The 17,166-nt window shown below is 41.7% G+C and overlaps 1 non-coding gene across 1 annotated transcript; it reads left to right on the plus strand.

The window, feature by feature from the left end:
* The first annotated feature begins 2,277 nt into the window (after positions 1 to 2,277).
* trnaf-gaa (transfer RNA phenylalanine (anticodon GAA)) lies at positions 2,278 to 2,350 on the plus strand. The gene has a single exon. It is a non-coding gene; the product is annotated as a tRNA-Phe (tRNA).
* Positions 2,351 to 17,166: the final 14,816 nt, after the last annotated feature.

Below are 17,166 nucleotides of genomic sequence, written 5' to 3' on the forward strand. Positions count from 1 at the left end.
ATCACATTTTCTCTTACCGTACGTCCCTTGAATTGGATTCCGAAACCCTCAAGTCGTTCGGGTCAATGGTTGGGAACGAGATCGAGAGCTGAAGGCAGATCGAAAGTCGATATTTGCGCGAGAATTTACCCTCATCAGCATCTCGCAGGAGCTGCTACAGATAGCAGGAGAGGAGATACTGGAGAGCACCGTTCTCCAATTCGTGCCACTGATAGGCCCGGGCATATCGCCCAGCCTCCTGCAACACAATCACCGCGTTTCTGGAGAAGGCTGTACAGGGTCTGGCGGAGGACAGCAAGACAATAATGAAGAAGGTGTTACAGCTGGACCAGGGAGAATAGCTGAGCTACACCCGGCAGATCGTTGTACAAAGGACGGGAATGCATATACTCAAGAGCTCCTTCAGATTTCAGCAGGGTGGCACAGAATGAATGACTCTTGCTGTACACACTGATAAGTAAAGAGTAATGCAACGTAATGACAGGCAATCACATTCAAGTGTACATAAATACTCGTCCACCCTCAGCACATACACACGGACACACAGAGACATCCACACTGAATCACACAAACATATACCCACACACATCTAAACAAACAGACACACACACACACACAGCCACACACACACACACACACACACACACACATAAACAGACACACACACACTTACACACAGGCGCGCATAAACACAGGCGCACGCGCACACACACACACAAACAGACACAGCTACTTAACAAAGCATTTATAAACTACTAAGTTGAAGAAAATAACAACAGTGAGCAGAAGGAAGCGTATTGCTGACAGATCTCAAAGGCACGGACAATGTGAAGGGAAGGCACTGGTTGCGCGCATTTTATATTAAAATACTAATTCCTGTAATCAATGCACTTGTTTTATGAAACGACAATTTCAGGTTACTGCGCATTGCTATTAATTGCTGCTCACATTTTTGAAGACGGAGGTAATTCTTTCCAGATTTCAATATAAACCCGTTGCAGGATCAATGTGCCATCTGCCCGGACCTCTAGAAGGTCACTTTGTTGAATGGGAAAAGTGATTGAACAAACGAAATCGATTTGAACCCGGAATTGCTATCGAGGCTCTGTCTAATAGAAACACGGAAGTATTACAGCGTAACTGAGGCCATTGTGCCATTGGGGACCTCCTGACACTTTGCAGGAAAATTAGAACTTCTCCCAAACTCCCGATTGTGCTCGCAGTTACTGCGTATTTTCTGAGGGGGAACTGGTTCCTTCAAGTTGGATTTGCAAGCGATGGCTGTCATCGATGCAAATATTGGAGTATTTTTTATTTTTTCAGTTCTTCTCGAGCCTTTTACATTTTCCTGAGGTAAGGTAGACATAAAGGATAAACATTGTAGCTGTTACCCAACCATTGGGGTGAGCAAGGTGGAACCTTCCATGGTCTCCTCACTTATCCTCTTATATACTTTTTTCCGTTAATCTTGTGTGTCTTGGAATATGTTGAATTTCAACTTTCCATCAACCATAATATATTAAAATTAATAATATCCACACATTCCCGGTGATTGGTCCACTATCTGCAATGACCGAAACGGAAAACCTGAAGACAGCACAAATATCCGGCTGATCCAAGAGCTGACGCTCCAAGTTACAGCTCTGCTCGAGTGTTCTCAGTAAATAGGTTACACCGACTGCCTTCGTACTTGAGTGCCTCTCGGGGAGGCCAGAGCGACGGTTAATTAATGCATAATTCCTTGATTTGTGGGGGGTTGTTGGTGGCCATGATTGCCCCACAATCCTACTGAGAATTTATAGAGAACACGTCGCCAAATGGAAGAGGAGGTGTTGTTCTGCACACGTTAATTGGGCTTTGTTACAGCAGTGCAGAAGATCACAGACAGATATGTCAGTGTGGGAGTGGTATGGTGAATTAGTGTTGCGGGCAACTGGAAGATCAGCGTTACCCGTGCGGACTGAAAGCAGGAGCTCTGCAAAGCGATCAACCACTCTGCGTCTGGTTTCTCTAATGTCAACTACGAATGCAGTACACTGGAAAGGAAGGTTGACTCCCCACTTCGCCTGACCGACTATTTGGGCCCCTGAATGTTGGACTATTTTGTGACCATCCAGAACCGGCGAATCGACAAAATGGAAGATTCTTTAATTTAGCTGGATTTTCCAAATATTTCTCGCCGAAAGGCATTCTTCTCCCAGTGTCCCGCTTTTCTCCTTGAGTGTTGCCTTTACCACATTGATCACCTTATTAGTGCGGACAGTGCCCACAGTAGGAGCCGAAATAGCTCAGTTGGGAGAGCGTTAGACTGAAGATCTAAAGGTCCCTGGTTCAATACCGGGTTTCGGCAGTTTTGATATGTTCTTTGATTTCTCGCCACCTCAAGGCAAAATCTGCGTGGAAGATTTATCAGTGGGCTGATACCTGGGTTCACAAAAGTACTTTCAGTTTCAATGGCATGACGGCGATTTCTTTTTTTATCTCAAATCGTAACTTCCTTCCGTAATCGGTTTCACAGCTGGAGTGACCTCCCCTGCGATTCAACCTGCTGAAAATGCCGCACAGTCCACTAACAGCAGTCCGGCTTCCCAGCAGCGGTTCCTTTGAAACCATGTCGGCAAGAAATGTTTCGGTGAGTTGGAAAAATGTCCCGGAATAAAATGCGCCTGAATCTAAGACCCTGAGATCGGGGAGCTCCAATGTTTTAATCAGCCCTGATTCAGAAGACAGAAGGCTAGAACCCGCCACTCCATCTCTGACTCCATCGCTGTCCGCTGGGAGAAAGGACCTTCTGACTGTTTCAACGCGAGAAGTTGCGGGAGAGTAACAGGCCGCTGAAGCTTTGCGTCATCAACCAGGAGGGACGTATGTCATTGTCATTGCTGCCGGCTTTGCTGATGTTCCAGAATGTTGCTGTTGCGTCGAAAGATGAGGCCACCTGCTTCCGACTGTATCACCTGAGCAGCTGCCCACGCTCCCGTCTATGCCAATCGACTGCTGCTGGAGATAGTGAGGATGCGACTTCCCCTGCAGGGAACTTGGTGAGGAGAAGTAACGCTGCCGGGATTCCTCAGCCAATCGTATTGACAAAACCTCGGGTGTGTCATAGAAATTCCAAACGGTTGAAAAGATCGGCGGTCCGAATGTTCGCCTAATGTCCCAATGGATTCCTGTCAAACATTGCGGGTTAACGGAACGACATTTTTTGACATAACGCTTCTCCTGTTACGGACTCAGTGAAAGTCCCTTTAAGATAGAGAGTGTGTGTGTATGTGTGTGTGGGGCGTGCTTACGTCAATAGAAGATAAAGGACGTAATGACGTTGTTGAAGAAGTTAGAAGAAGAAGAAAGAAGGAGAGATAGAGAGAAGGGAGAGAGACACTAGCCTGCTTGTTTTCTCTATCGATGGATGAGAAACAATAACTGTGTTTGCCACTGAAATCCATGTATGGAAGTTGGAAGTAATCCGGTGGAGTTCACTTTGTTGCTGACCTGTAGAAGGAAACAGGTATTTATGTGTGGACGACCACGGTTCGGATGCTTTTCGGGGTGAGCAAGTCACTACCGAGTAAACACTGAAGTGTCGTTTGGGTTCCATCGTGGAACATTTGGATTTTGTATTTACTCTCTCTATGTTCTCTACATCTACGTCTTATCTTCAGACAACGGTGGTTGTTGAAGAAGCCCTTGCTCATGTTTCACCTTATGGCTTGCGGAACTGAACTTTAAGAACCATTCCGGAACTGGGAGTTTTGGACTTTGTCACACACACACATGAAGAGTTTAGTTTTGGGGTTAACGTTCGAGGTTTAACATTTTTGAATTCTAACATACTAACATTTTTACTTTTATTTTACGTATTATCATAAGTAGTAATTAATAAAATAGTTTTTAACACTGAATCATGCTCAATGTGTTTCTTTTGTTGCTGGTTTGTGACAAAATTGGGGGCTGGTCCGGGATAGTTCCCAAGGTTAACGAGATTCGTCCGGGATCCAATCCAAACATTAACGAGTGTCGTCTGGGATCGTTCCCCAGATTGACGAGATTTGTTCGGGATTCAATCCAAAGATTTTTGAGGGAGGTCTGATAAATTCTTTTTAATTGGCTTGTGTGTGTGGAAACCAGCAGAAATGGATATTAAGGCATTTTTGGAGTCACCAACCCAAAAGGGATTGGAGGTGGCGAAAAAGGATGATCTGATAAAGATTGCTACAAGGTTAAACCTTACAGAAGTAAAGAAGTCTATGAGAAAGGCAGATATTCAGAGACTGATAGCTGGCCATTATGTGGAAAAGAAGGTGTTTGAGAAGGAAGTGTTAAAACAGTTTCCTGGCAGTGAAATAGCAATTTCTGAGGCAAAGGTGCAGCTGGCAAAGATAGAGGCTGAACGAGAGCAAAAGAGATTAGTGGCCGAACAAGAGTAAAAGAGATTAGAGACCGAACAAAAGAAATTAGAGACTGAACAAAAGATAACTCAGATGAAGATAGAGGCTGAACTAGCAATGAAGCAGATGAAATTGAAGAGGATGGAGATGGATAGTGAGGAGACGGAGAAACAGAGGCAGCATGAGTTACAAATGAAGCGAAAGAGTTTGGAATCTGCTTCTGATGATGGTTTTTCAGCCAGCAGGGAGGTTCGATTAGTCCCTCATTTTGAAGAAGATCAGGTTGATCAGTATTTCCAACATTTTGAAAAGGTTGCTTTGAGTTCAAACTGGCCAAGGAAAGGATGGTCTCTTATGGTACAGAGTGTTATTAAAGGTTATTCTGCTTTGTCTGCTGACGATGCAGCGGATTATACCAAGGCAAAACAAGCTATATTGAAGGCCTATGAATTGGTACCTGAAGCTTATAGACAAAAATTTAGAGACTTCAGGAAATCTGCAGATCAGACTTATATGGAATTTGCCAATGGAAAGAGAATATAATTGAACGATGGTACATGGCTTAAAATGTAGATGGGGATTTTGATAAATTGAAAGAATTGATAATGGTGGAGGACTTTAAAAGAAGTGTTCCAGCTGAATTAACAACATATTTAAATGAAAAGGCAGTGGAAACTTTATAAGAAACTGCTAGGTTGGCAGATGATTATGCTTTAACCCATAAATTAAAATGGGGACAACCTAAAACCTTTCAAAAGAGTTACAAAGACAATCCAGGTAAACCGGAGATTAAATTGGGAGGTAATCAAAAAGGAAAACATGAAAAGAAGCCAGTGCTGGAGAAACCTGTTGAGCGTACTTGTTATTACTGTAGGAAACCTGGCCATGTGATATCTAATTGTGCCCTTTTGAACAAAAGGAAGGAAGCTGTGCCCAACGCTTGCTTTCAGGCAATTAAAAATCAAAAAGGTTTAGGAGATGCTGTTAAAGATCAGTCCTTGCAAGTGGGAAAAGCGGAAAAGTTGGAGGAGGTGAGAAAGGAATTCCGTTCTTATGTATCAGAGGGTTTTGTTTCACTGAATGATGAGTCACTCCAGGTGCCAGTGAAAAATCTTAGAGATACCGGGGCTAGTCAATCTCTCCTGCTGGACAGTGTTTTAAATTTTGGTGAAGAAAGTGACACTGGTGAGGTAAATCTAATACTAGGCGTTACAGATGACACCATATCTGTCCCTTTACACAGGCTGATATTAAAGTCAAATTTCGTAGAAGGACCAGTCGTGATAGGGATAAGACCGAGGTTGCCAGTGGAAGGAGTTTCTTTGTTATTGGGAAATGACCTTGCAGATGGAGAGATTGTTCCTGTGGTACGGTTAACGACCAAACCAAGGATTGATGAGTCTGAGAATGATCCAGATGTTTACCCATCATGTGCGGTGACTCGATCTAGAGCTAAAGAATTAGCCAAGACAGACAGTGCGAAGCAGTCTGATGTGGTTCCTAGTGACAGTCCTAAACAGGAAGAAAATTATGATGCCTTATCTGAGACTTTTCTGTCTTCACTGGAGGATCAACATCCTTGTAGTGAGCCTGAATTTAAAGATTTGTCTTTGTCGAGGAAGTATTTTATGGTGGAACAGACAAAGGACCCTGAGTTGACAGAATTGAAAGAAAAAGCACTCTCATGTGAGGAGATTGAAAAAGTGCCAACTGGATACTATGTCAAAAATGGAGTGTTAATGAGGAAATGGAGACCTCCTCATGTTCCTGTTAATGAGGAATGGGAAGTTATTCATCAGGTTGTTGTTCCAAAAGTTTATAGGAATGAGATTTTAAATTTGGCCCATAGTATGCCTTTGGGTGGTCATTTTGGCGTGAATAAAACAGTAGGGAAGATCTTGAAACAATTCTATTGGCCTGGTTTGAGAAAAGATGTGGTGATGTTTTGTCGAACCTGCCACACATGTCAGATGGTAGGTAAACCAAATCAAAAAACGCCTGTGGCTCCATTGAAGCCAATTCCTGCTTTTGGGGAGCCCTTTTCGAAGGTGATTGTTGACTGTGTTGGCCCATGACCAAAGTCTAAGACTGGAAATCAGTATTTGTTAACCATCTGGCACGAACCAGCAACAAAAGAAACACACTGTGCATGATTTAGTGTTAAAAACTATTTTATTAATCACTACTTATGATAATACGTAAAATAAAAGTAAAAATGCTGTATGTTAGAATTCAAAAATGTTAGGACTTGAACGTTAACCCCAAAACTAAACTCGTCGTGTGTGTGTCTGACAAAGTCCAAAACTCTCAGTTCCGGAATGGTTCTTAAAGTTCAGTTCCGCAAGCCATAAGGTGAAACATGAGCATGGGCTTCTTCAACAACCACCGTTGTCTGAAGATAAGATGTAGATGTAGAAAAACATAGAGAGAGTAAATACGAAATCCAAATGTTCCACGATGGAACCCAAACGACACTTCAGTGTTTACTCGGTAGTGACTTGCTCACCCCGAAAAGCATCCGAACCGTGGTCGTCCACACATAAATACCTGTTTCCTTCTACAGGTCAGCAACAAAGTGAACTCCACCGGATTACTTCCAACTTCCATACATGGATTTCAGTGGCAAACACAGTTATTGTTTCTCATCCATCGATAGAGAAAACAAGCAGGCTAGTGTCTCTCTCCCTTCTCTCTCTCTCTCCTTCTTCTTCTTCTTCTTCTTCTTCTTCAACGTCGTCATTACGTCCTTTATCTTCTATTGACGTAAGCACGCTCCACACACACAGACACACACAGTCTCTATCTCAAAGGGACTTTCACTGAGTCCGTAACACCTCCCACCTAAAAAAAGAAATTTTCCCAAGAAAATTTTAACCGCGCATACAGATAGTAATGTTAATAATTATCATGCTACACAACTACAGACTATCAGATTAGTTCAGATACATGTTTCCCATTTAACATCGGGAACGACAATCAGCAATCACATTATCTTTGCCTTTAATGTGAGTTATCATGAGATCAAACTCTTGCAAAATTAAACTCCAGTTTAACAGCCTTCTGTTCTTGTTTTTGATTCGGCTCAGAAACACCAATGGGTTATGATCCGTATATACAGTCAATGGTTTCTGAGCGGTGCAAACATATACACTGAAATGTTGCAAGGCTAAAACAAGCGACAGTAATTCTTTCTCTATGGTGGAATAATTCTTTTGATGCTCATTAAATTTCTTTGAAAAGTAAGCGACAGGATGGTCAATATCATCAATGTCACACTTCTGCAACAACACAGCTCCTGCTGCTTCATCACTGGTATCTACTGCTAATGAAAATGGCTTTTCAAAGTCAGGTGATTGAGCACAGGATGGTAGCATAAAATGGCTTTCAGCTTCTCAAGTGCTTCTTGACAAGAATCTGTCCAAACAAACTTTACTCCCTTCTTCAGAAGATTAGTTAGGGGAAGAGCAATATCAGCAAAATTTTTAGAAAATTTTCGGTAATATCCAACCATTCCCAAAAATCTTCTAACAGTCCTCGTACCTGTGGGAATAGGGAACTCAGATATTGATGAACTTTACCCTGAACAGTAGCTTGCTTGCCTTGACCTGCAACATAACCAAGATACGTCACAGTGGCATGGCCAAATTCACTTTTAGCCAAGTTAACTGTAAGGTTAGCCTTGGAAAGACTTTCAAACAACCTTTCTAACGCAGAGATGTGATCCTCCCAAGTATCATTCCCAGTCACTAAGTCATCAATGTAGGCATCTGTATGTTTTAACCCATGAATCACTGAATTAATCATTCTTTGAAATGCTGCCGGAGCATTTTTCATTCCAAATGGCAAAACATTGTATTCATACAATCCAGAAGGGGTTACACAGGCTGAAATCTCCCCTCCTCTATCTGTTAATGGAACACACCAGTACCCTTTTAATAGGTCAATCTTTGTAAGAAATGTTTCCTTTCCCACTCTGTCTATGCAATCATCCACCCTAGGAATAGGGTAAGCATCTGACTTTGTTACAGCATTCACTTTCCTGTAATCTGTGCAAAATCTAACAGTTCCATCAGGTTTAGGTACAATAACACAGGGCGAACTCCAATTTGAAGTAGAATGTCTAATAATATCATTTCCCAACATGTATTTTATTTCCTGATCAACAAGTTTACTTTTTTCCACATTCATTCGATATGGGTGTTGCTTGATTGGTTTTGCATCCCCAACATCAACATCATGGGTAATTATCGATGTTCTGTTCGGAACATCTGGGAACAGATTTTTAAATTTTAAAATTATTTCTCTCATCTGTTGATTTTGTGAAACTTGTAAATGGTCCAACTACGTTTCAAGGTTCTCCAGGATATTATGATTTTTTAGTTTCGATGGAACAATATTTGGTCTAAATTGGCCTTCCTCAACATCAACATCAGGCATTCTAGAAACAACCGTTACATCATCCACCAAGGCCACAACTGAATCCCTCTCATAATAAGGTTTTAGCATGTTTACATGACAGAGTTGTGTTTACTTGCGTCTATCTGGTGTTTTGATTATATATGTTAGATCAGTCACTCGAGAGTCAATAACATAGGGTCCAGAAAAACGAGACTTCAAGGGATTATTTTGGCTAGGGAAAAATACCAACACCTTTTGCCCCACTGCGAATGTCCTAGGCCGAGCACGTTTATCAAAATATGTCTTCATTCTTATCTGGCTGGTTTTCAAATTCTCTCTCGCTAGCTGGCAGACTCTCTCCAACCGACTTTTAAATTTTTGGACATAGTCCAACAGACTCAAGTGAACTTCCTCATTAACCCATTGCTCTCTCAACAACTCCAAAGGTCCTCTCACCCTATGTCCAAATACAAGCTCAAACGGACTAAATCCTATTGACTCCTGGATTGAGTCTCTAACGGAAAACAAAAGTAAATGGATACCTTCGTCCCAATCCTTTGTGTTTTCAAAGCAATAAGTCTTTAGAATATTTTTGAGAGCAGAATGAAATCTCTCCAGATCTCCTTAAGATTCTGGGTGATATGCAGATGATACAATCTGCTTTGCTCCCAGCTCATAGACTATTTGTTGAAAGATTTTTGACCTAAAATTACTACCTTGATCAGATTGGATTTCTTTTGGCAAACCAAACAAGGTAAAAGATTTTACAAGAGCCTTTGACACCGTCTTGGCCTTAATATTTCTAAGGGGTATTGCCTCTGGAAATCTAGAAGTGGCCCACATGATGGTTAACAAATACTGATTTCCAGTCTTAGACTTTGGTAATGGACCAACACAGTCCACAATCACCTTGGAAAAGGGCTCCCCAAAAGCGGGAATTGGCTTCAATGGAGCCACAGGGGGTTTTTGATTTGGTTTACCTACCATCTGACATGTGTGGCAGGTTCGACAAAACATCACCACATCTTTTCTCAAACCAGGCCAATAGAATTGTTTCAAGATTTTCCCTACAGTTTTATTCACGCCAAAATGGCCACCCAAAGGCATACTATGGGCCAGGTTTAAAATATCATCCCTATAAACTTTTGGAACAACAACCTGATGAATAACTTCCCATTCCTCATTAACACGAACATGAGGAGGTCTCCATTTCCTCATTAACACTCCATTTTTGACATAGTAACCAGCTGGCACTTTTTCAATCTCCTCACATGAGAGTGCTTTTTCTTTCAATTCTGTCAACTCAGGGTCCTTTGTCTGTTCCACCATAAAATCCTTCCTCGGAAAAGACAACTCTTGAAATTCAGGCTCACTATAAGGATGTTGATCCTCCAGTGAAGACAGAAAAGTCTCAGATAAGGCATCATAATTTTCTTCCTGATTAGGACTGTCGCAAAGAACTACATCAGACTGCACCGGACTGTCTGTCTTGGCTAATTCTTTAGCTCTAGATCGAGTCACCGCACATGATGGGTAAACATCTGGATCATTCTCAGACTCATCAATCCTTGGTTTGGTCGTTAACCGTACCACAGGAACAATTTCTCCATCTGCAAGGTCATTTCCCAATAACGAAGAAACTCCTTCCACTGGCAAACTAGGTCTGATCCCTATCTCGACTGGTCTTTCTACGAACCTTGACTTTAAAATCAACGTGAAAAGGGACAGACATGGTGTCACCTGTAACGCCTCGTACTAGATTTACCTCACCAGTGTCACTTTCTTCACCAAAATTTAAAACACTGTCTAGCAAGAGAGATAGACTAGCCCCAGTATCTCTAAGAATTTTCACTGGCACCTGGGGTGACTTATCATGCAGTGAAACAAAACCCTCTGATACATACGAACGGAATTCCTTTCTCACCTCCTCCAACTTTTCCGCTTTTCCCTCCTGCAAGGACTGATCTTTAACAGCATCTCCTAAACCTTTTTGATTTTTAATTGCCTGAAAGCAAGCATTGGGCACAGCTTCCTTTTTTTTCTTCAAAAGGGCACAATTAGATATCACATGGCCAGGTTTCCTACAGTAATAACAAGTACGCTCAACAGGTTTCTCCAGCACTGGCTTCTTTTCATCCTTCCCTTTTTGATAACCTCCCAATTTAATCTCCGGTTTACCTGGGTTGTCTTTGTAACTCTTTTGAAAGGTTTTAGGTTGTCCCCATTTTAATTTATGGGTTAGAGCATAATCATCTGCCAACCTAGCAGTTTCTTATAAAGTTTTCCACTGCCTTTTCATTTAAATATGTTGTTAATTCAGCTGGAACACATCTTTTAAAGTCTTCCACTAGTATCAATTCTTTCAATTTATCAAAATCCCCATCTACATTTTAGCTATGTACCATCGTTCAAAACATATTCTCTTTCCATTGGCAAATTCCACATAAGTCTGATCCGAAGATTTCCTCAAGTCTCTAAATTTTCGTCTATAAGCTTCAGGTACCAATTCATAGGCCTTCAAAATAGTTTGTTTTACCTTGGTATAATCAGCTGCATCCTCAGCAGACAAAGCAGAATAAGATTTCTGAGCTTTACCTTTAACCACACTCTGTACCATAAGAGCCCATCCTTTCCTTGGCCAGTTTGAACTCACAGCAACCTTTTCAAAATGTTGGAAATACTGATCAACCTGATCTTCCTCAAAAGGAGGGACTAATCGAACCTCCCTGCTGATGAAAAACCATCTTCAGAATCAGATTCCAAACTCCTACGCTTCATTTGTAACTCATGCTGCCTCTGTTTCTCCGTCTCCTCACTATCCATCTCCATCCTCTTCAATTCCATCTGCTTCATTGCTAGATCAGCCTCTATCTTCATCTGAGTTAGCTTTTGTTCAGTCTCTAATTTCTTTTGTTCGGCCTCTAATCTCTTTTCCTCTCGTTCAGCTTCTAATTTATTTTGCTCTCGTTCAGCCTCTATCTTTGCCAGCTGCACCTGTGCCTCAGAAATTGCTATTTCACTGCCAGGACACTGTTTTAACACTTCCTTCTCAAACACCTTCTTTTCCACATAATGGCCAGCTATCAGTCTCTGAATATCTGCCTTTCTCATAGACTTCTTTACTTCTGTAAGGTTTAACCTTGTAGCAATCTTTATCAGATCATCCTTTTTCGCCACCTCCAATCCCTTTTGGGTTGGTGACTTCAAAAATGCCTTAATATCCATTGCTGCTGGTTTCCACACACACAAGCCAATTAAAAAGAATTTATCAGACCTCCCTCAAAAATCTTTGGATTGGATCACGGACGAATCTCGTTAACCTTGGGAACTATCCCGGACGAGCCCCCAATTTTGTCACGAACCAGCAACAAAGGAAACACACTGTGCATGATTTAGTGTTAAAAACTATTTTATTAATTACTACTTATGATAATACGTAAAATAAAAGTAAAAATATTAGTATGTTAGAATTCAAAAATGTCAAAACTTGAACGTTAACCCCAAATCTAAACTCGTCGTGTGTGTGTGTGACAAAGTCCAAAACTCCCAGTTCCGGAATGGTTCTTAAAGTTCAGTTCCGCAAGACATAAGGTGAAACATGAGCAAGGGCTTCTTCAACAACCACCGTTGTCTGAAGATAAGATGTAGATCTAGAAAAACATAGAGAGAGTACATACGAAATATGTTCCACGATGGAACCCAAACGACACTTCAGTGTTTACTCGGTAGTGACTTGCTCACCCCGAAAAGCATCCGAACCGTGGTCGTCCACACACAAATACCTGTTTCCTTCTACAGGTCAGCAACAAAGTGAACTCCACCGGATTACTTCCAACTTCCATACATGGATTTCAGTGGCAAACACAGTTATTGTTTCTCATCCATCGATAGAGAAAACAAGCAGGCTGGTGTCTCTATCCCTTCTCTCTCTCTCTCTCTTTCTTCTTCTTCTTCTTCTTCAACAACGTCATTACGTCCTTTATCTTCTATTGACGTAGGCACGCCCCACACACACATACACACACACTCTCTATCTTAAAGGGACTTTCACCGAGTCCGTAACACATCATGTGTGCCACTTATAGATTTCCAGAGGCAATACCCCTTAGAAATATTAAGGGCAAGACGGTGTCAAAGACTCTTTTAATTTTTTTTTACCTTGTTTGGTTTTCCAAAAGAAATCCAATCTGATCAAGGTAGTAATTTTATGTCAAAAATTTTTCAACAACTAGTCTATGAGCTGGGAGCCAAGCAGATTGTATCATCTGCATATCACCCAGAATCTCAAGGAGCTCTGGAGAGATTTCATTCTACTCTCAAAAATATGCTGAAGACTTATTGCTTTGAAAACACAAAGGATTGGGACGAAGGTATTCATTTACTTTTGTTTCCCGTTAGAGAATCAATCCAGGAGTCAATAGGATTTAGTCCGTTTGAGCTTGTATTTGGACATAGGGTGAGAGGACCTTTGGAGTTGTTGAGAGAGCAATGGGTTAATGAGGAAGTTCACTTGAGTCTGTTGGACTATGTCCAAAAATTTAAAAGTCGGTTGGAGAGAGTCTGCCAGCTAGCGAGAGAGAATTTGAAAACTAGCCAGATAAGAATGAAGACATATTTTGATAGACGTGCTCGGCCTAGGACATTTGCAGTGGGGCAAAAGGTGTTGGTATTTTTCCCTAGCCAGAATAATCCATTTCAATTTCGTTTTTCTGGATCCTATGTTATTGAATCTCGAGTGACTGATCTAACATATATAATCAAAACACCAGATAGACGCAAGAAAACACAACTCTGTCATGTAAATATGCTAAAACCTTATTATGAGAGGGATTCAGTTGTGGCCTTGGTGGATGATGTAACGGTTGTTTCTAGAATGCCTGATGTTGATGTTGAGGAAGGCCAATTTAGACCAAATATTGTTCCATCGAAACTACAAAATATCCTGGAGAACCTTGAAACGAAGTTGGACCATTTACAAGTTTCACAAAAACAACAGATGAGAGAATTAATTTTAAAATTTAAAAATCTGTTCCCAGATGGTCCAAACAGAACATCGATAATTACCCATGATGTTGATGTTGGGGATGCAAAACCAATCAAACAACACCCATATCGAATGAATGTGGAAAAAAGTAAACTTGTTGATCAGGAAATAAAATACATGTTGGAAAATGATATTATTAGAGTTCGCCCTGTGTTATTGTACCTAAACCTGATGGAACTGTTAGATTTTGCACAGATTACAGGAAAGTGAATGCTGTAACAAGGTCAGATGCTTACCCTATTCCTAGGGTGGATGGTTGCATAGACAGAGTGGGAAAGGAAACATTTCTTACAAAGATTGACCTATTAAAAGGGTACTGGTGTGTTCCATTAACAGATAGAGGAAGGGAGATTTCAGCCTTTGTAAACCCTTCTGGATTGTATGGATACAATGTTTTGCCATTTGGAATGAAAAATGCTCCGGCAACATTTCAAAGAATGATTAATTCAGTGATTCATGGGTTAAAACATACAGATGCCTACATTGATGACTTAGTGACTGGGAATGATACTTGGAAAGATCACATCTCTGCGTTAGAAAGGTTGTTTGAAAGACTTTCCAAGGCTAACCTTACAGTTAACCTGGATAAAAGTGAATTTGGCCATGCCACTGTGACGTATCTTGGTTATGTTGTAGGTCAAGGCAAGCAAGCTCCTGTTCAGGCAAAAGTTCAAGCAATATCTGAGTTCCCTATTCCCACAGGTACGAGGACTGTTAGAAGATTTTTGGGAATGGTTGGATATTATCGAATATTTTGTAAAAATTTTGCTGATATTGCTCTTCCCCTAACTAATCTTCAGAAGAAGGGAGTAAAGTTTGTTTGGACAGATTCTTGTCAAGAAGCATTTGAGAAGCTGAAAGCCATTTTATGCTACCATCCTGTGCTCAAAACACTTTACTTTGAAAAGCCATTTTCATTAGAGTAGATGCCAGTGATGAAGCTGCAGGAGCTGTGTTGTTGCAGAAGGGTGACCTTGATGATATTGACCATCCTGTAGCTTACTTTTCAAAGAAATTTAATGAGCGTCAAAAGAATTATTCCACCATAGAGAATGTATCTGAGTGTTTCATAGAGTGTTTCTGAGCCGAGTCAAAAACAAGACCAGAAGGCTGTTAAACTCGAGTTTAATTTTGCAAGTTTGATCTCATGATAACTCACATTCAAGGCAAAGATTATGTGATTGCTGATTGTCTTGCCCGATGTTAAATGGGAAACATGTATCTGTAGTAATCTGATAGTCTGTCGTTGTGTAGCATGATAATTATTAACATTACTATCTGTATGCGCGGTTAAATTTTTCTTGGGAAAATTTTTTTTTAGGTGGGAGGTGTTACGGACTCAGTGAAAGTCCCTTTAAGATAGAGAGTGTGTGTGTATGTGTGTGTGGGGCGTGCCTACGTCAATAGAAGATAAAGGACGTAATGACGTTGTTGAAGAAGTTAGAAGAAGAAGAAAGAAGGAGAGAGAGAGAGAAGGGAGACAGACACCAGCCTGCTTGTTTTCTCTATCGATGGATGAGAAATAATAACTGTGTTTGCCACTGAAATCCATGTATGGAAGTTGGAAGTAATCCGGTGGAGTTCACTTTGTTGCTGACCTGTAGAAGGAAACAGGTATTTATGTGTGGACGACCACGGTTCGGATGCTTTTCGGGGTGAGCAAGTCACTACCGAGTAAACACTGAAGTGTCGTTTGGGTTCCATCATGGAACATTTGGATTTCGTATTTACTCTCTCTATGTTCTCTACATCTACGTCTTATCTTCTGACAACAGTGGTTGTTGAAGGAGCCCTTGCTCATGTTTCACCTTATGTCTTGCGGAACTGAACTTTAAGAACCATTCCGGAACTGGGAGTTTTGGACTTTGTCACACACACACACGACGAGTTTAGTTTTGGGGTTAACGTTCGAGGTTTAACATTTTTGAATCCTAACATACTAACATTTTTACTTTTATTTTACGTATTATCATAAGTAGTAATTAATAAAATAGTTTTTAACACTGAATCATGCTCAGTGTGTTTCTTTTGTTGCTGGTTCGTGACACTCCCTGTCACACAACAACAACTGAGAGTGGAGATGTGCACATTTTTGTAAACTGATTCAGAAGAGTTCCACCTTCTCCCGCCCCCCTTTGTTTTCCCTCATTCGTGTGGCCCCCTCACTCCTTGCCTTTCCCATCCCCGCGCTCGTGACCGGTCCATCTGTTCCCCACATCCTTCCCTTTATTACATGGTCCGCTGCCCTCTCCGGGCTGATTCCTCCTTCTTCAGCCCATTGCATCTTCCACCTTTCCCCTCTTGCTTCTTACTTCTTTGGACTCCCCCACCCACCCACTTTCCCCCTCTCTCTTGGACTCACCTTTCACCTGCCAGCTTGTGCTTCTCTCCCTCCCCCGACCTTTTATGCTGGTTTATGTCTTCTTTCTTCTCAGTTCTGTTGAAGGGTATCAACCAGTGACGTTAACTGTTCATTTGACCTGCTGAGTTCTTCCGTTAGTTTGTGTGTGTCGCTACAAATTCCAGCATCTGCAGACTCACTTGTGTCTCGATACTTATGAAGATGCTCGTGGAAATACTTTGCAAGCATGGCACAGACAATAAAAGGTTGCGAGCGATGACGGGGCGAGATAACGTTGTGTGGTCTATGAGGGTGGGTGAACGGAGTACATGCCGCTCAGGAACTTGTGGTCGAAGCGGACCGTTTCGAACGTGTGTGTTTGGAACATATCAGACAGATGTGGTGGAGAGAGTGAGCCACAGAATGGGAACAAAATCTTAATGTCCGTAAAACGACCGTGACAGCCCTCGAACCTGCAACCTTCTGATGATATCGCATCTAACACCGAAGTCAGACGCCTTCTTCATTCGGCCACACGGTCCTGTCATGCTCAAGAATTCTGAAGAAAGAATTGAGACTGATGCTGGAGCCTGTGAGAAAATGAGAAGAGGGACGGATTTTCAAACACACGGACAATTAGCCGATGTGAAGTATTTTGAGACGTCGAATGATTTCGTTGCGGAACTGAGATAACTCGCAGAAGAGGCGCAGTTTTCATTTCCACTGGAAAATCAGGGAGTTCGCTTTCCCTGTCTCACCACTTTCCGCTGACAGATGCAACAGTTGCACGCTGGTTCGGTGCGATGTCTGGGGCGAGCTGTTTCGGTGTTTCAACTAATTGTAAATGAAACAGACTACCTGACGCAGACGTGACGTCCTCTTCTCTGGGGGTCATCTGAGGCACCACACGGTTTCCCTCACTCAGATCGGGCAGTGTTATGACGATAACGTACCCAGAGTCCAGGTTCTCAACATTATGAAAAAGGACACGTGGT

This window comes from Pristis pectinata, chromosome 17 (assembly GCF_009764475.1).
Source record: "Pristis pectinata isolate sPriPec2 chromosome 17, sPriPec2.1.pri, whole genome shotgun sequence".
NCBI lineage: Eukaryota > Metazoa > Chordata > Chondrichthyes > Rhinopristiformes > Pristidae > Pristis > Pristis pectinata.